A 20,758-nucleotide genomic window follows, 5' to 3' on the forward strand; every position below is an offset into this window, starting at 1 on the left:
AGTTGATTTGAGGACAAAACATTCCTGGGCTGGTGAAACATTATTTGGAGGGGATTTTCCATTAAAAAAACTTATTAAATTTATCATTAAATTATTAATTTTATTATTACATTATTTTAATATGTTTTAACATATTTAATTACTATAATTGATATAACTTTGATATATTTTATATTTTTCTTATATATATTTTATATCTTATTATTTTATATTATTAATATATTATTAATATATTATTAATATATAATTTAATAGGTTTTAATATAAATTTATTGAATTATTTTTAATGCACAGCAAGGTGGCACCTGGTGGTGATGCTCAGCTCTGCCCTGCCAGGTCTCCCTGGCTTTGCTCTGAAAAACCTGATTTTCCTGTGTGAGAAATACCCCTAAAGCAGACAGAAAAAGTTTGATTCTCTTCAGAAGGAGCTTAAACAAAAGGGTGAATCACAGTCAGGCTTGACAAGCAGAAGAGAATTCCACCAACTCATCAAAGCAGGGAAAAGAAAAATGAGATTAAGGCCCACAGGCACCCAGAAATTAAAACCATGTGGCACTTTAAGGATGCAGCACATCCAAGAGTTGAGGAACAAAGCTCCAAAAAAGATAAGAGCCTGGAAAATGTCCTGCTTCATCCCAACTGAAGGACAATAGATATCCTAACTTACAATTCCAACAGTTCTTTATTCTCTGAAAGCGCCCCAAAAAACGGCTCTGGAATTGCCTAACGCAGATATTGAGGATGTTCTGCTCCAAAAAAGCGAATTATTGAGGGAAATACGGGCAAAGAAGCACTCAGGCAACTCTTCATCACAACATATTTAACATTTGTGCTGCAGGTATTTATTTGGCACCTTCCTCTGCACCAGCTCCTGGGCTCGGCCAAGCGCCGAAGGCTGCTGAACCCAAATTCCACTCCATTGGAAATAAAAGCTTTTCAAAGCATTTTATTCAAGGAAATAAAATAAAATGGTTCATTTGTACTGCAAAACTTGGACTGAAAGGTGTTGTCAGGAATGGAAAAGGTTTGCAGGGAAATGAGACAAAATTAATCCCAAAATTAAGGTGACAGAATTAAAGTGAGGATGTGAATGAAGAGGAATCTCAGGAGAGCCCGTGGCCAGTGGAGAAGACCAAATTTTCTGTAATTTCCTCTGGGAGCTCCTTCTTTGTGTGTTTTTAAAAGTTTCCTGACAGTGATAGGTAAAATATCCCAGTTTTCCATCCATATTTGCAGTCAGGATGAGGTAAAACAAAAAAAAAAAACCAAAAAACCCTTGGCTGTTTCCTCTTTCCATCTCTCCCAAATTACACTTGGTGCAAACTAAACTTGCTTTTTAGTTTGTTTTTTTTTTAAATCTACAGAGCAACCCCCACCACTGCCTTGATAAAACCCTCTTTCCTCTTTTTTTTCTGCCCATCCCACAGAGTTCCCTTTTTTCCTACAATAAACAAACCCAACCCTTTCAGCTGTTCTTTAAGAGCCCTGATTTCTATATCTGGCAAGGGTTGGTTGCTCTGCTTTGCATTCCTCTGGTTAATATTAGTTTAAATGAAATTTATGTATTAAAATTTAATAAATAGACATTAAAATGTATTTTAAAATAAATGAAGAATAAATATTTTAATGTTTTTAATATTATTTTTTTATAGTATTATTATTTTTAATTATAAGGGTAGGTCCAGTATGGCAAAACACCTCCTGCCTTTGATCTCACCAAGAGCAAACACACACCAAGAAAATCTGGGATATTTTTAAGGAATTAAGGGATTCCAGTGGAAGGAGAATCCCAAAATGGTTGGAGGAACCTTAAAGCTGATCTCAGTCCAGCCTCTGCCATGGACAGGGACACCTTCCACTATCCCAGGTTTCTCCATCCTGGCCTTGGACACTTCCAGGGATGAGGAATCCACAACTTCTTTGGGAATCCTGTGCCAGGGGCTCGCCAACCTCACAAGGATTTACAGAAAATTCCACCAAGGAATTTTGGGAGTTCTTGTGTCAGCTCTCCCTAATCGGGGACAGCTCCCAAAAAAGGGATTCTAAATGAGTTGTGACCATCAGTGATTCTGTGGGAATGCTGCACACATCACTTCAGAGGGGATCAGACAGAATTCCACATTTCCTCTGAGGAAGAAAGTTCTGGTGAGAATGAAAATGTCCTTAAAATCCTTATTTTGATCCAACAAATACTGTACATCCACTCCAGTGACTCACTAAAATTCCCAACACTATTGTGGATGTAACTTTATTTAAAAATAAAAACACACACATTCCTTCAACTGGGCCACTTCAGATTAGGGATCTCTTCAGCCTTTTCTGGAGGGATTTAAAAAAGCTTTGGAGAAATCTTAAAGCTATGGAATTAGCCTGGTATTTATAGCTCCGTTTCCAAGCGTGTTCTTTGAGCTTCCTAGGACGTTCCTTTTCCCCATCTGCTGGTTGTTGACATGGTGTAACCTTGTATTTTGATTAGGAAAATCTATAAGAATAAGAGCATTTGATTTGATATCACACTGGAGAGGTCTGGCTCCATCTCAGGCAGCTCCACTTTGCTCCTCCAACATCATCCAGGGCAGGAATGGTGCTGCAGATTTCCCAACAGAGAACTGGAGTTCTATTGTTTGATTATGTCAAAATATATTACTCCCAATTATGACTAATGCTCCATCTGAATCACAGCAGCACAAAATGGTGGTTTTTTTCCCATTTAAAATGCTGTGCTTCACATGCTGGCTGGATCCAATCTCTTAAATTGAGGTCAGGGAAGTTTTTTTTCTCTGTTCTCTTATCAAAAACTCCATGTTTGGGTGCACTGTCTACCTTCCACCAAGGCATGAACTACTGAACTATTTACTTTTCTACTTCAGCACCATCAAATGTTGAAGATGCCTCATCTTCTGTTTGATTTTTTTTTAATGCTGCCTCAAATATTTTGTCTTAAAACTTCACCGCCGCAGTGTAAAGCTACCAAAAAAAAAAATAAATTCAGAAGTTTCCCAGCTCAATAAATGCACTGATTTATCTGAGAATACTCACCTACATTGCTTCTCATGGTCTTTCTTCAAGTTATCTTGGGGATCTTTTAGGCTTTTTAGAATTCCTGCTGCACTTTGAGCTTTGCTTTAGACAGTCTCCTGTGGTGCTCTCGATGGGCTATGTCCATTGGGGCCGGCTCCTTGCCTCCCTCCACCCCTCATCTGAGGAACTCCTGCACCCCACTTACATCTGCTGAGACAATCACAGGATTCCCATTAAAACAATGAGCCAGACCTTTTCATTCCGCTTTTCTTGATTGCTTCGTAAGCCCCATCACAATTACTCGGTGATACGAACCAAGTCAGATTTGTTTCCAAGGAATGGCTTTGACTGGAACTGAGGGCGCCTTTCGAGCTGTGCTGATCCACACAAAAACCCTCCAGCTAAAGACAAAAAGCTGAGTTTTGGAGCTGTGATGCTGCAAAAGGCCCTGGTGAGGTAGAAGGTTCCACCAGCACCACTGATGAGCTATAAATGATGAGCTATAAATGAGGTATAAATGATGAGGTATAAATGATGAGCTATAAATGAGTCTTGGCTCAGGTACAGGACACTGGTGAATCCCCAGTTGAAGCAGAAGCTGTTGGATCACAGAATCCTGGAATGGTTTGGGATAGAAGGAACCTTGAAATCAGCTGATTCCACCCTTGCCATGGGCAGGGACACCTTCCACTAGTCCAGGTTGCTCCAAGCCCCATCCAACCTGGCCTTGGCTCGTTATTCCCTGTTATACCTGTCTGTCCCTGGGCCATTTCTGTCCTTCCTGCTCTGCTCCAGAGGCTGATTCCCTGCTGGAATCCCTCTGAGGAGCCACCAGCCTGCCCAGGAGCCAGAGTCAATTCATTGGATTCTTCCAGAGGTGAAATGGATTGCAGCTCATTAGGTAAATGCATATCCCAAAGAGTTAATGGGGCCTTTAAACCCTCGGATCCGAGAGCTCGAGGACTCGGCACGGGCACAGTTGGGTATCAAATTCACAATAATTGGGAATTTCACACTTTTTCCCCAAAATAAATCTTCATTAAAACCAAATGCTATACCAATGATTTTTGAATCCTTCAGAAAATGGAGAGAATTAGTTGTGATTTTCCAATCACCTCTTTGGAATCTCTTTCAAAGCCATTTAGCATCACAGGGAAGGTCTGGGTTGTTGTTAAAACCTTCTCCTGTCACAGAAAACCCTGACAGAAAATGGGAAATGAAATTTGTTTCAGATAAGCCAAATAAACAGGGCATAACACAACCCTGTGACAAAAAAAACCACAAAGTGCACTGGCTGTGAAACCAAATACAGCATTTCCCATGATTATTTAAATATCTTAGTGAAGTTTAGAAGCAAAACCTGCAGTTTGGCTTCACTGATTTCATCAGTATCCCAAATTTTATTGAGTTTTCAATTGCTCTTCCCAATCTAAGTGCAAAATTAGGGCCCATCATTAATGACTCAGTTGTCTCAAACTGCATTTACCAACCTGGCAGAGCCTTTCAGGAATGGGTTTTTTTTTCACATGCAAACTACTTAAAATAAAAATTATTAACTTTTTAAAGTTCTTCCCCAACCAGTATCACTTCAAAAATGACACCCCTATAAAATGATGAATTTATATTTAGATTTTCTTAAGCACTGGGGCACTGGAAAACTTCAATGTTTAGGCTCCACACAGGGTTTATCTGCTCTTAATACTGAATATTAACAAGGAATATTCAGTCCATAAATAATTATTATTGAATGGAAATATTTTAAAACATGACCATTTTATGCAGGTTATTCATATAATTATAATTTCTCTTTACAGTACCAAAAACAAATGGGAAGATGGCATAACCTGCCATTAAAGAATTTGCACAAAAATGTATTTTAGATCATAATTCCACATAAAATTATTTATTAATGTTTAAACACATTGAAAGGTATTGATCAGAGACATTTTTATGAAGAAGTCCCCATGAGCACAGAATGCTAATCACAGCAACCACTGTAAAACTCTAATTTACTGGAAACAATTCCAATAGATGGATGAAAGAGCCCAAGAATAAAACCTAAAATCATAGCAGGGCTTAAAAAATCTGGGTCACATGGCCAGTGCTAAGGACTGGAGGAGCAGCAGGAAAAGGAGCTTCCTCTCAAGGCCTCCAGAAATTGACAGCAAAGCATCATAAAAATTCATTTAAATGAATAATCTGATTTTGAATTTATTAAAATTAAATAGCAACAATAAATTAATGATAAAATTATCTGTACTGAGCGTATGGAAATTGATTTACACAGCGTCTACAGAATTTGTTTTTTTTTTTTTAATTCCATGCACATCCCTAACAATAAACTTCCCAAAAAAGTTGTAGGAATCCAGTGGTGACTTTATTTCTGGGGGAGACACATCTGTTTCTTCAGAGCCTTTTGCTGTCTCCTTCCTTTGTGAGCTTCCTATTTACATAACAAGTCTGTGCTAACAGATTAAAAAAATCCTGTCCCCATCTAATCTCTCCAGATACAAACAATATTCTTACAAATACAGTATTTGGAGGATCTAAAATTAAAAATACTTTCTATGAGCAAACATGAAAAATACCAGAAACTGTTATTCCTGTAAGAGCAACAAACTGAACTTTTTAATTGTGTGCTGTCACAAATTAGTAAAAAAGAGGGTGGCAGTCAGCCAGTTCTCTTTTTACTTTAGCTGGGTTTTAAATGCATTTCTTCTAAATCAAATAACTTGATTATTGGCTGTTTTCAGGTTATTTTTCTTTTTTACTCTGTGGCATAAATGAAAATCTTTCCCCCAAACCAGTTAATTTCAAATTAGAGCCATGAGCTCCATGCTGGAAAATAACAGCACCAGCTTTTGTTTGGGAGCATCCATTTCTGTCTGATTTTCTTTACAGTAATTGTTATTTCGTCAAGGGAGAAAGTCACATAAAATTGTATTTATTAATTGCATTATTTTTAATTTCAGAGAAATCAGGGAACCCCAGAGAGGTTTGGGTGGGAAGGGACCTTAAATCCCATCCATTCCCACCCCTGCCATGGGAATACCTCCCATTATCCCAGGCTGCTCCGAGCCCTGTCCAACCTGGCCTTGGACACTTCCAGGGAATGAGAATCCTCAGCTTCCCTGGGCTGTCAGGAAGGGAGGCAAAGAGAGAATTCACCTACCTGAAATCAGGAAGACTGGTGGGTGTAATCCTTCAGGATTTGGTGGTTCTCAGAACTTTTGGGAAGAATTAGAGAAGTGCTGTTTCTTCAAGTCTTTGTGGTTTTTTGCCCGTTTTGTTGCTCTAAAGCCTCTTCTTCCTGCAATAAAATACATGTTGTACTAAAGGGAGAATGGCAGAAAGGCAAATTATCCCTAAATTCCCTTTGGAAGGATCTCTGTCTTCACTGCCCATACACACAGAAGCAGGAGAATTCCCTACAGTCCACGCAGGGTCCAGGTCTGGCTGTATCCTCCCCTGCTTTTTGTAGAGAATTTAAAGCTGTAAAAACGGAGCCCACACAGCTGGAGAATGGAGAAAAGGATTTTAAAATGAGATATTCTTGAGAGGATCCACCACAAAGCTTCAGAGAACTAAAATAGCAAAAAAGACGCCCAGTTTTGCTTATTTATACACACATCCCTTTTTATATACAGTCACACACATGGACATTTCTATAAATTAATATAAAAACTCCCAAACTAGTTTAGAACCATTGAAAGTAGGTTATAGACTTGTAGACTTTTATTTCCCAAATGCCTTGTAGATTTTGCCCCTAAACCAAGCAGAATTCTGTGACTTGAACAAGTGATGGCAAATCTCGACCTCGGTCTAAGCACAACCTTGAATTTAATTTTATTCCTATAATATTCCAGCATAAAAAGTGGGTGAAATGATAGATTATACATCCATGGTTATGCTTGGAGGGCTCACAGGATTTTCAGGTTTCCCCAATTCTGACTCAATCCAGAATCCTGGCCTGAATCAGGGCTCTGCTGTCTCCTCAGCGGAAAGCCTGAAAACTCTGGCGACAGCAGATTTTTCCTTTACTCCTCCATTTTCCTGGAGTTTGAGGGAATTCCTGAGGAGGGAATTCCTGAGGTCCCTCACTCTGTCAGAGGGCACAACTCATCCCTCTGCTCCCTGTGTCCCTCCTGGATCAGCCCAGGGAGCCGATTTGTGTATTTCTGCTGGATTAGTCTTAACCCAGATCCTTCCCTAATCCCTGTGGCTGCAGGAATGCTTGGGCTGGAGCAGCAAGGAGTGGCACACGGACAGGAATGAGAAATTCCAAGTGGAAAGAGCAGCAGCCACTTGGAGAAATCCAGGATGTTTGCTCATTTTATTTCTGAGCACTGAAAATCTCTTCCGTGTTCACGGGAGCATCTCGGTGTATTCATTGTTTAAAGAAAATTGATTCCTAAATTACTTCCTAATTCTAAATTTTAACTGTTACAATGCCAAAGAACAAGGGAAATGTCTAAAAAAAATGGGAACACCTGACTGTTGTTGGAAACAATAATCTTGCTTCCGTACTGATTAGAATTCCCATCCATTATCCGAGTATTTGCTAGACACGGAATCTGGAGAAAATGAAGTTAAAGCAGAACAGATGGCAAAAGAAAAAGAAGAAGCAGGAATCCCACCTTCCAAGGCTACCTTTGCAGGAACATATGGCCTTCTCCTGGGCTTTTGTACGACAACAAGTTGGCCAGATGAACAGAACTTCAAAAATGAACTGTAACTGCCTAACAACACCATGGACCACGTGAAAAGCGTGAAAGCTCAAAGAAATACCAAAAAACAGGCAGGTCTTTCTGCAAACTGAATTCAGAAATCAGCTGGAAGGCCAACAAGCTATCACATTTCTTTAAATTACAACATACATCATAATAAATATAACATACTGATATATTTCCTTTATGTATGTGATATCTACAACGCTAAGGTGCTAATATATTTACTTTACATATGTGATATATAGATATAATAACATTTTTCAAAGGTTTGGCAACGCTGTCCTTTCAGTGACTGTTGCTTTGAGCATGGAAGATGTAAGAAGGGAAATTATCTATTTTTTTTGTGTCTCCACTTACGGGAAAAAAGAAAAAAAAAAAGGAGTTTTAATTTGCAAGAGGAAAAAAATCAGACATCAGTTTAGTCAATATTTCAATCCTATAAATCCTGAGTAGCTGATACCTCTGCCTGCAGTTTGGCCATTCTCCACATCTTGATGAAGTCCATACTCAAGATTTAGACCTGTAAAGTCTGGAGAATAAAGGTCTCTCCAACAATCACACGCCCCAATTTATTTTGGTTTTCTCAAAATATCTCAGAATTAAATTTGATGAATAATTCACAAATTATTTTCATTCATCTGTAACACGGCACTTTGAAAACTTGATTTGTTTCCCTCAGCCCCTCTGCATACCTTGTGTACACACATTGCTGTTTTCTGGCTCACAATGGAAATGTAATCAACTTTTCTCCTTCACTGATCTTTAATTTAATATAGAGATAACTGAGAAACTGATGAGAGAAGAGAAGATAAACAGAGAATTTGAGGTCTGCATAATGCCAATTTGTCTTTTCTCCTGTTTTTCCTAAACATACATTGCTAAAGGTACAAAAGAATGAGTTAGTAAAAGATTTAGTTGTTCCTGCTCCATTCTTACAAATAATTGATTTTTGTAATCACAGAACCCCAGAATGTTTGGGTCAGAAGGGATCTCAAAGCCCATTCCATGGCCAGGGATGCTCAGGTTTTCTCTTTAGGTGTCTCTTATGATAGAAAACAGAAATATCCCCCCAAAAGTGAAGACATTTGGTAAAACAACCCAAAGAGGAGAGAGAAACATTTGTCACCTTTGTCTCCCACCCCACTGTCCACTCTTCCCTCCTGCCCTTCCACACTGCTGGAACACTCCCTCCACAGGCAAAAATCAACTCAAACCACCAAAATATCTTCATTTCTATCTCCTGACTCAGATTATTTCATAGAAATATATTTGTGCTGCCAAGATCAGAACTTTTTCCATTTCTCCACAATGTACACAACTCTAGCAATACCTGGAGAAACACACCCACAGCAGAAGGAGAAGAAAAGGACACCTGGACTTCCAGAGCAATCTCTTATCCCAAAGCCCCAAACTCATTAGGAGAGAAGAAATTTCATGCAGCAAGCACACCAACAGTTTATATTTTTGCCTCATGACACTTTATCATCACATAATAAAATGTCTTCTTTTAGACATGACATGATGCCATTGTTTAAAATTAAATCCTCCCCAAAGAAAATAACATAAACTTCCCTAAACTGTGTTACTTCTTATTTAAAAATTCCTGGCACAAACCTCCATAACTGGCAAATCTTGATTATTTTAAACTCTCTTGCAGGGCAGATGCTGCCATGGGAGCAGAGAGGAGACTCCAGCAGACTCTGCTCTGGATTCAGGCTCCAACTGAAATTATCCTGAAACTGGAAATGCTGAGAAAATTCAAAATTAATTTCCATGGAGAAGGAATTTTATCCCAGTTCCATCCCTGCCTGCTCTAGGCCGCCTCTGTTGTTGTCACTCCACTTTCTCCAAGCAGTTCTTCCAAAGTGATGCTGCTAATTAGTACAACTAATTGTCCAATTCATTGATAAAAGTATCAGGAAGGCATTTGAATAATCCCCAGGCACAGGGCTCCTAAAGCAGAATTCACTTTCTGGAATTCTGATTCTATTCTTGCTAAGGTTAATGGATGGTTTCCCACTGAGTTTAATATAATTCACATTGGATCACTCCTGAGTATATATTTATATAAAAATGCCCTACTATTTCAATCTGTTTGATAATTTAAAAAATATCCACCTTATTTATTCAGAAATAAGAGCTTAAAATTCTATAAAAATTTAGCCCAGGATTGAATGAGTTTTCAGAAAGCTTCCAGAGATTTTATAAAGTCTGGTTTTAAGGTGTTTATATGTAAATGGGACTAAATAATCAAATATTCCTCTGATTTTTAGAAATATGTATCACAACAGCACTAAGGCCAAAGAGAAATATTAAATATTACTAATGACAAATATACCAAATGTCACTGGGGAAAAGCACAGTAAAAACAAGGATTTAAAGGTGTCAAGGTGTTTGACAGCAAATCAACAACTGGAATAACCAAACTCCAGATTTTTGAAGTTAAAGACACAAATCTAAATTGAATTGAAGCAGAGCACACAGGGGAAAATGATCTGAGAACGAGACTTTCAGTAGAAGTCAACAACTTGGTTAAACCTAAATTTGCTTTTTATTTCATGATTTTACATGAAGTTTCCTCTATGACCAAAAAAAACCCCCTTTCAAGCTAAAAAAACTTCTAATATACAAGAAGTTGAAAAATTTTAATTGCTTCGCTTAAGTTAGCTTAAGAGTTAATAATATTAATGATTAAAATATAAATGTACTAACAATACAGCTTTACAATTTTGTATGGCTCTAAGAACAGTGAGCTGCAAAATGTCAATTTAATGACTGAATTTTTCCTCCTTCACAGAAAGCACAATTGAAGTGTCCCAGTTCCTTCATTCTCAGCGTGTTTTTTACACTTTCTGGCTTCAGGCATAACAAAAGATGAAGTTTCTGACCCCTGAAGCTTTTGTTTCCTCTCCTGTACGTGCAAACTTCCCTAATTCAAAGGTCTGGCAGGAAGGAGTTAACGGGAGATTCCAGATGAGAGACTCCATCTCCCAAGGAGAATCCGAGCCATCCTTCAGGGAGAGAAGCTTGAAATTCCTCCAGAATTCCATCAGGTTGGAACTGATGGACAATCAGATCCCGTGGCAATGCTGCTCTGGGAGATGAGAAGATTCCTACTCCATCCAACTCCAGTGGTGAGCTGAGAGTGAGGATCCTTCAGCTCCCTGCAGAGCTGAGCTCAGGCAGCTCGGAGAGAAATTCCCAAATTCTGGGAAGAGCCTCGGTAACAAACTGGACATGCCAGGTCTGGATGTGATCTGCCAGGACCTTGAGGGGCAGGAACAGCAGGTATGGCACTGGGAATGTCATCCAAATATTGGGATCTGTGTTGGGATCTGTCTTCCACACCAGGAAAAGAGAAATTCAATGTCTGGACACGGCTTCACCCAGAAACTTCTTCCTGCTGCTCCTCTAATCAGCCTCTCCTGGGCTCTATTTTTTGGAGCAGATCCAAACTAAGCCCAGTTTAAAGGACCTGAATGATTCCATCACATTCAGAAAGTTTAAAGCTGAAAGTAATTCCATACACAAAGAACTTGGTTGGATTTTAAAAGCACCTTCCAAGGGATGGCAGCACTCTGCCAGGGGAGAAAACTTCAATTTGCTTTGTTGAAATGTGTGAATGTGCAAAAGTGGTGACCAAACCTAAACAAAATTGGTATTTAAAACAATCTCAAACTGAAATTCTGCTTTTGCCCTTTCTTTGGGTCAACGTGAACAACAAGTGTGAGGAACAGGACCTTCATTTGAGCAACCAAAGTCTTAGAGAATGCCAACAAAACACGGCTTTGAACATAAAGACAAAATGAAACCATTCTGTAAAAGGCAGGAGAGCACAGAAAATGACTATTTTAGCTCCTGCTCAGTTGTAAAGAACAGATGGAAACATTTAGTTTGGACAACAAGAATTATTCCTTGATAATGCAATATTTCTCCCTAATACCAAGATAGCCTGAAAACCAGTAAAAGCATCTTTAATTTTCCATGAACTGAGATCTGTGCACCTGCTGGGGCTCCTTTAACATCATTACTGATCAGATTTTACATCAGTTGAGTTTCCTGCTCTGTGGCACCATCCAAAGCTTTTAGCAGCCTCATTATATATATAATATATATTATTATATTATAATTATTATTAATAAGAATAATAGTTATCATTATAATAATATTAGGTAATATATATTATATAATATATATTATTATAATTATTATTAATAAGAATAATAGTTGTTGTTATAATATTATTATTATTATTATTATTGATATTCTGCATTAGCAGCTTCAGATAACAGTGCCCAGGTCTTTCCTCAACTCAGGTCCTTGCAGGTAACAGTTAACAGGTACTAAGTGGAAGGACTGAATTAGTAAATCTCAAGTAGGGTTCCAAAGAGCCAACACAAGGCAGATAGAGACTCCTGAATTATTTATTTTCTGAACTATAAACATGTTCTCTGCTAAAACACCAGAATTAAGAATCCACTGGTGCAGGCAGATGCTCATTTTGCATACTAGGGCTTTACAACAAAGGTGTAAATTCACTCAAGGTAGAAATTTATCCTAAAACACACATTTAAATGTCTTAAATGGACACACCAAATAATTTGGCTTTTAGTGCTGCAGGTCAGCCCAACTGAGCACGTGATGGGGAACAGGAGGATAAATAAAGTTTGTTCCTCTGCATCTTTAAGTATTTTAGGCAGCAGATAAAAATGAGCAGCTTAAAGCAAGGTGTTTCCCTAACAGACTTTTGGTAGATTTGTCCAAAGAAACATTAAATACAGAAAATATAAATTCACCTGAAATAACACTATACTCTCACATTCTTCAGATTATCATCAAGGGCTATTATTGTACCTATTTATATTTATATTTTGTATCATATTGTACTTATTTACCAAAATATTTTATATCAGTGTTTCTCCTCACTTGATGTAACCACGTCATTCTGTGGCAGAATTAATGTGACAGCACAAACATCTCTTCTGCTTTATTAATTGAATTAATTGTCTGGCTCCAAACCCCAAACCCACAACAAACTCTACATTTGTTGTAACCACACCCTGAATGGCAGCCTGGGCTTTGCAAAAAAAGTCTCAAAGCTGCAAATAAACAAATTTAGGAAGGAATTCCTGGCTGGGAGGGTGGGCAGGCCCTGGATCCCTGGAAATGTCCAAGGCCAGGCTGGACAGGGCTTGGAGCAGCCTGGGATGGTGGGAGGTGTCCTGTCCATAGTTGGGTGGATTGGGATGAGCTTGAAGGTTCTCCCATCCTGCAATTCCATGAATTTCTGTACAATCCTGTACAATTTCTGTACCTCTGGATAAATTCTGCCAGTAAGTTTGATAAAAATCCATTTTTGCAGCGCATTTTCCAGCTGCTCTTTCTGAATACAGAAGACATAAAACCAATAAAGAGGAACAGAATCTTGTTTTAACATTTACTTTCAAATTTCTGTGTGATCAGCAACAGGAGATGATTTGGGAAGAGCCATGGATGTAACCAGGGGTGTGGAAAAAATCCAGCACACCTTCAGAGTAATGATTTTCTCTGCCCCAAAAAATGATTGCAGACACAGGCAGGGACTTGAGAGATGATTTTGGAGAAGCTGAGCCAAACTGAAAAGTCACTTCACACAGAATTGAAAATTGTTTTTAAAATTTCCCACTCTTCACGAGTAACACTCTAAAAAACTTAATCCATGAAGCTTTTTGGAACTACAGCAAGATAATTTAACACGTTGTGCTGCTCTGAAGTTAAGGTCACACATTCTGCTATCATGTTGTGCATGAATTTTGATTTCCCTCAGCATTATGGTATTTGACATTCATGGAATCATCTCAGGTTAAGGCAAATGGTGAAATGTTGCATCAGGTTGTATTTTAATAACTGGAATCGAGGATTTCAGGTATTTTTTACTACTGCAAAGGCAACATGTGTACATTTACATGCAGTGACTGTTGTATCCAAGGAAAAGCCATTCAGTGATTTACAGCCACAGCACTCAAGCACAATTATCAGCTTTGAAACCCATCAATTTGGGTTTTTTTCCCCTTTCTTTCTTGCTTTTAGCTGGCACTAGCACAAGGAGTTCTGGCATAGACTGTTTTCAGTTTGTACACATTTCAAACCAGTGTTGATTTCCTGGGACAGATGATTTAGAATTGCCACGTTCCCTTTAACTGAGCAGGATCTGAAATAACACAAAATTTCTTGTATTTTTAACTATTGGGCTTCCAGCACTCAAAGGCTCATCTTCTCTTTCCATTAAAAAGTGACTTTTTCTTTCTCAAACCACTGAAAAGTCCAACAGGGTCAATGTATCTTCTTTCCTCTCTTTAAATTCAATAAAATGCCAGGGACAGAACTTAACTCTAGGCTCAGTTTTTGTTCTTTGGAAGGGACAAAAAGGAACAGGCATCCCATCTATTTTTGGTAGCTTTTGGTGTTAACATAAACATGATTAAAATCTTCTGTTTTTAAGGCAAAAAGTGATATTGCTGCTCAGGTGCATTCCAAGAGATACCAGGGAGCTTTCTGGAATGCTAATTGTGAAGTTATCAGCTACTAATACTGCAAATCCTGGTGGTTTTAAGCACCTAATGAGTTCAAATTTTCAGGGATGATTCCTCCTGGATAAACACCTGGAGCCTTGGAATCTTCCCTGTGAGGGTGAGGAGGGGCTGGGATGGAATTCCCAGAGAAGCTGTGGATGCCCCTGGATCCCTGGAAATGTCCAAGGCCAGGCTGGATGGGCTGGGAGCAAGGAAGGGAAGGCCTTGGGATAGAAGAAGGTGTCCCTGCCCTGGGAATGGGATGAGCTTTGATGTCCCTTCCAACCCATTCCGTGATTCCACGATAATCTGGGATGTGAAGCTTTGGGAATCACTGCCAGTGTCCATGGTGAAAGCACACAGTGATGTCCTGCTCCCAAATACCCAAACACAACTTCCCACTGAAGGGACACCAGCAGGCACCAGCACAGCTCAGGGTGACTCCAAGGGAATTAAGGGACATGAGGAAAGCTCTGCTCCCACCTCCCAAATCCCTAAAGCCGTTTCTGGACTGGTTCTGGTGATCCACTGAAACAGCAACAGCTGAAGAGACAGTTTGGTTCCTGCAAAGGAGCGGCCAAGGGCCCTCAATCTTGTGCTCTTGGCAGAATCCAGCCAGAGGTACCATATGTGACACCTACTGAAAGCTGTTAAACAATTAAACCACCCTAATTAGGCAGCCAGCAGGCCCTCCCATTCTTTATGCTTAGGAAATGTCAAAAGGAAAAAGCATCCAGACCCTGGAGATCACCAACCTTTGCATTCTGAAACCAGACCGAGGCCACGCTGTTGAGTGAAAAGGAGATAAAATGCAAGTTTTTCTAATGTTCAAAGGGTGCCTTGAAGGTGCTGCAGGTTTTCAGTTATTTTAGTGCATTTTCTTTAGAAGCACAGATCAAATTTTGCTTTATTGTACTAGAAAGCATCAACTCAGCGTTCTGAGCTTTCAGCAATATTTGTTTCCTCTGCTCTCAGGCCTTGAGCTGCTGTGGACAAGGCCAAAGTCAAGATCCACCTGGACAAATCCAGATGTGCCACAGGTTGTCCCACCCCACACTTCTGTTGGCCAAACCCTGAATTTAGTAATTTATTAAACTTAAAATCATCAAGTTGCAGATGTTACGGCAAGATCTACTCACAGAATTATTCATGTTTATTTTCTCTAGACCTTCACAAGAAAACCTCATCAGAAACATCTTCAATATTCCCTCAAAATCTTTATTTTTTACCTTTTATTGGAGCTAGAGAATCATGGAAATGAACAGCAGGGATGGCTTCAGCATTGACAGTGCTTCTAGATGAGTTCAAGGACAGGTAAGAAGAAATTTAACTGGTTTGGAATCTCTATCTTAGATCTCATCCTGCAAAACCTGATGGAGAGTTACCTAAATGTTTGAAAAACAGAAGAAGGGTGAGGTATTTGGAATGAGAGGTCTTTCCAGAATGCAGGAATGGAACAGTGAAAATCAGGAATGAAACAGTGACATTCAGGAATGAAACAATGAAATTCAGGAATGAAACACTGAGATTCAGGAATGGAACAGTGAAATTCAGGAATTAATGAAATTCAGGAATAGAACAATGAAATTCAGGAATTAATGAAATTCAGGAATGGAACAGGGAAATTTAGGAATGGAACAGTGAAATTCAGGAATTAATGAAATTCAGGAATGAAACAATGAGATTCAGGAATGAAACAGTGAAATTCAGGAATGAATCACTGAAATTCAGGAATGGAACAGTGAAATTCAGGAATGAAACACTGAGATTCAGGAATTAAAGAACTTCAGGAATGGAACAATGAAATTCAGGTATTACAGAGCTGTGTTTGTGATTCTGAGATTTGGCCATGTAACTGAAATGCCTTTTCAGCTCTTCCATCAAGAGTCAGGACTGCAGGATTCAGCAATTTCAGCTGGACAATCCTCAATCTGTCTGCTTTAAAATCACCTTACATCACATTTAGTTCACTGCTAGAGCATAACAGTTCAATCTTAGATTCATATTTTATAAATTTCTATTTCCACCTAAACAAATCATTTACTGTTGAGTCAGTGCAGCAGATCATTTGTATGTGGTGGTTTGGGTTTTTTTCCCCTCCCTTTTCAGTGAATATTTCCATTATTGTAAATATTCCATGAATTTGAATCTAAGCTAAAATTCACTCTAAAAAGCACAGCCCTGCTATTCCAACAAGAGTCTGTAATCCTTGCAACCTCTCCTTCCCTCCTCCCTTCATCCCACTTTTCAGCTTCAGTTACCAGGCTGAGGGGCTAAACTGCTTTCAGCTTCTTACATCCTTCTCCATTTAGGGATTGACCACAGAGGAAGAAGCCAGACCCTTCTTTCCTTCCAGCCAGAAATGTAATCCCCCCTGACCTGAACCCAAAAATCACTTATGGTTTTAGCTCTTCCTCCAGAATTTCTCCACAATGGGAGAGGACAGAATTCCATGCTGGAATTCTGTCAGTCCATACCTGGAGTGCAGGCTCTGAATACACAGCAATGCTATTTTATCTCTCTCAGAATTTGGTGTTTAACTATTTACTTGGGACAGCACAAGCCTTACCTTAACAAATGTTTCAGCCTCTGAAAAAAATCTCTGTTTAAAATCTACCACACCTAGCAGTAATTAAGGGGATAAAAAAATCAAGGGACATCAGGAGTGCAGCTACAAATAAAGCACTTTTTAGATCAAATTCATGTCAGGAGGACACTGGGCTGGGCAGATCATTTCCACACAAATGCCTCACACAAACTTTTCCCAACTGGCATCGTTTTTCCTTTTTGCAAGAAGTGCAAGGAAAGGCTGAAGCACGAGCACAGCTGAGGGAGGTGCACGAGCAATAACGGACTGCAACAACAAGAAGCAAAAATACAGTTAGGAAGGATTTTGTATGTATTAAACACAGAAAATACCTCAGTCCAGATCACAGAATGGTTAAAAGTTGGCAAAGATTTCTAAGATCATCCAGATGAGAGGCAGAAGAGGAGTGATTTTATATCAAATGCACTCTGTTACTATTCTGGGTAATTATGGACCTGTGCTGTAGGTGCTGTGGTGAGCTCTGGCAGTGCCAGGCTCTGAAACACGAGCAGGGAGCTGGGAGCAGGGGCTGGGAAAGGTGATAGCCTGGGAGTGCAGGAAGCTGGGATCACTCACTGGGCTGTCCTCTGGCCTGTGGCTTCTTAAATTCAAACAATCCCTGGAGGGATGGGCCTGGGAGCTCATCCCATCCCACCCCTGCCATGGCAGGAACTCCTGCCTCTAGCCCAGCCTGCTCCAAGCCCTGTCCAGCCTTGGACACTTCCAGGGATCCAGGGACAGCCAGAGCTGCTCTGGGAATTCCATCCCAGCCTCTCCCCACCCTCCCAGCCAGGAATTCCCAATATCCCATCCATCCCTGCCCTCTGGCACTGGGAGCCATTCCCTGGCTCCTGTCCCTCCAGCCCTGGTCCCAAATCTCTCTCCAAGCTCTCCTGGAGCGCCTTTAGGAATTGGGAAGTCACTCCAGAGCCTTTCCTTACGCTCCCTTGGATGCCTGGAGAAGAAGAAGGACCTGTCAAGAAGAAGGGCAGGACATCAAATCCTGCAGGGAGCAGATCCAGAGATGTCAGACACAACCACACAACCCAAGCCCAGAGAGGGCCCCACTCCCATCTTCACTCCAGAATAGATTTCCCAACAAATATTCCTGGTTTGAAAGCATTTTCTCATGGACCAGCCACACTCCCCTCTTCACAGGAGTACTCAAATGTAACTTTGGCCATTAAATATGGGCTCTCAGAGTTTGTTTTTCCAGGGAACAGGTGTGTGATTCCCACCTCCTGCTCCGGTCTCCTCAGCGTGTCCTTATCCCTGTCCCTGCAGCTGCAGCCAGGCTGCTCCTTCATAATTATGAACCATCTTTAACTGGAATTTTAGCTCCACATTCCTGCAGCCCAAATCAGAACTATTCACGGAGAATGTGTAATTTTGTATTTTAAATATGTTTAGATGGGACCATCACAGTAATCTGAGGGCACTGGTCCTCCTGCAGAAACATCTGTGTCAAAGCAGGGACTTGTCCCCTTCTCTGGTCTATTTTTAAAGGCTTGAAATGTGTTTTAGATTTCGGATCATCAAGGAAATGCAATTTAAGACAAATCAGAAAAATCAGTTTTATGTATGGACTAGCTCATAATCACAATTTCCACTGAAAAGGCATTAGAAAAAAGCCTTTTAAGTACTAAGAAAGAGAAAACCAACTGAATTATGGAAAAACATTTTGGTAGGAACCCCCAGATTTTATACCCTCGTGCTCAGGAAGGTGCCTGGCTCACCTTTAAACCCTCACAATCCTTTCCAAGAGGAGCCATTGTAAAAGAGCTGGATTTTACAGGATTGCAGGGCTGCAGAACAGGTTTACCCACAGCCTTTATAATATTCCAGACAGATGGAAAAATCAGCCAAATATTGATAATATGGCTTCATTGTTTTTAACTATGTGGTGCTTTTTAGCTTTTTTCCCTAAAATGTCAACCTACCACAAAGTAGCATCACCTGAATCAGGGATTTGCTAAATTGCTTCACTGGAAGAGAAAAGCTTTGTGTTCCCAGTGAGTTTGGAAGTGCCCTTTACACGGGAACAAAACTCTTTCTCTCCCAATAACTGTTTTCTAAGGATCACAATCAAGTGAATAAATATTAACCCCATCAAGGCACGTGCAGATCATTTTGATACACCACTCAGAGGCAGTTTGCTCAGCTTTTTGCACTTTAAATGGTATTTTAAGGGAGAATGATAGCAGGAATGGTGTAAAGAACCCCAGCTGAAGGCTGTGTGTGATGGGGATAGATTGAATTCTATACTCTGAGAATACAATATCAACTGAAAGCTGCTCCATGAGAACTTCATTGAACACAAAGAGGATCCTCCAGTCGGAACACCCACGTGTCAGACTATTCCTGAGTGCCATTGTGCCTCCTGTCACCTGCTCATTTGCCTGCAGGATCTGTCCTCTGCAAATGTCACTTGCTGCCACTCAAATGTTGAAATTGTGCTGTTGATAAAGAGAAAACTTAAGGAAAAATAATAATAATAATAATAAAAAAAGATATAGGTCTGAACCAACATAAATGTCTGTATTGGCAAAGGTATAAAACATCCAAATAAAAATTAGCAGCATAAAAAAATGGTGTTAGAATTATCTAGGGGAGGTTAAATATACATTATAATACCTATAATATTTATGATTTTCCTCTGTTACCTTGTATGGAAGGGGCACCTGTTTTGCTGTTCCCTTGTTGGGACAGGAATTAAATAAGAATTCACTCCCTGATCTAATTCCTGACGAGCCATTTATTATCAATGACACAAAGATTCACCAGTGAACTCCCATTTATGTGGTATAGAAACAAGAGCATTTTGTTTTCTAACATCTAAACAATGAGCACCTCAAATAGATTCCTGCTCCCATGGAAAATTCACTGGGATCTGTGTCCTAAACAGTTTTAGTGCCTGGATAAAGGACTGATCAAAAAAAGAGGAGCTATTTTAACTTTTGATGAGTTTTTAAACAGAAACTTTAGTTCATTTCCCCTTTTCCTAAACTCAGCTGCTTTTGTCCCCACTCTCAGAGTGGCACCAATAAACTGAGGATGGACTTGGCTTGGGTTAATGCTTGGACTATGTGACCTTAAAGGTCTTTTCCAACTCAAGAAATTCCATGATTCTGTGATGAAACCTCACAGAAATGTGATGAGTCCTTTGAAGTGATCCAAACTTAGTTTGGGAGGCTGAGCCAAAGCCAGCTGTGGCAATTACTGACTCACCTTGGTGAGAATTTTTACCTCTCAGGAATATTTTTCAGGAATGTGGTCAAAAATAAAAAACCCTTTTTGTGTTCAGCTGTGGAGCATCACCACAGGTTTGGAGAAGAAGAGAGACTCTTTTCTTCAGAAACTCTGTGTGTTTGATTTTAAAAGCATCCCTGGTTTTAATTTTCAAGCATTTCCCTGGACTGGGATCCTTCTAGGAAAAGGCCAGTTGAGAATCCTAAAAATGATAATGCCTTCCTTAAGCATTTCAATACGTTTTTTACCACACCAGTGGCCCTCCAGGGATGTGAACTGATAGGAAGGGGAAAAGAAAACAAAACTGAAGTGCAAAATGAAAAAAAGAATCCCTTCACAACCTTTCAGGCCACCTTCATGTAAAAAAAACTCAACTTTTTTTAGTTTTTCATTAACAGCTACACTTGAAATTTGCTGCCCTTGAGCTACCTTTTTTAAAATTTTTTTAATAGAAGGAATTATTAAAACAAAAATCAATGATCTGAGTTTGGTTTGGTGTTTCAACAGAAAAGAATAATTCGGTTTATCTTAAGTACTACACTATACATTCTTCTTGTACATATTATTTATAATTAATAAATAATGACAGGAGCTTTTATCTGTTATTTGAAACCAGTGGC

The 20,758-nt window shown here is 39.5% G+C and overlaps 1 protein-coding gene across 7 annotated transcripts in view; it reads right to left on the reverse strand.

Annotated features, from left to right (window-relative positions):
- The window catches only part of MBD5 (methyl-CpG binding domain protein 5), a 108,867-nt gene that overhangs the window by 40,981 nt on the left and 47,128 nt on the right, over positions 1 to 20,758 (reverse strand). For 3 of the 7 annotated variants that reach the window (XM_058839244.1, XM_058839242.1, XM_058839240.1), the window contains exons 3-4: positions 6,194 to 6,331; positions 3,040 to 3,228 (exon numbers count right to left, since the gene is read on the reverse strand). The gene's annotated coding sequence lies outside the window, so the exon portion shown is untranslated. Of the gene's footprint in view, positions 1 to 3,039; positions 3,232 to 6,193; positions 6,332 to 9,365; positions 9,500 to 20,758 lie in introns of all 7 variants that reach the window. The other 4 variants (XM_058839245.1, XM_058839243.1, XM_058839241.1 and 1 more) reach the window with 3 other exon arrangements.

The sequence above is a fragment of the Poecile atricapillus genome, chromosome 5 (assembly GCF_030490865.1).
Source record: "Poecile atricapillus isolate bPoeAtr1 chromosome 5, bPoeAtr1.hap1, whole genome shotgun sequence".
In the NCBI taxonomy this organism is placed as follows: Eukaryota; Metazoa; Chordata; class Aves; order Passeriformes; family Paridae; genus Poecile; species Poecile atricapillus.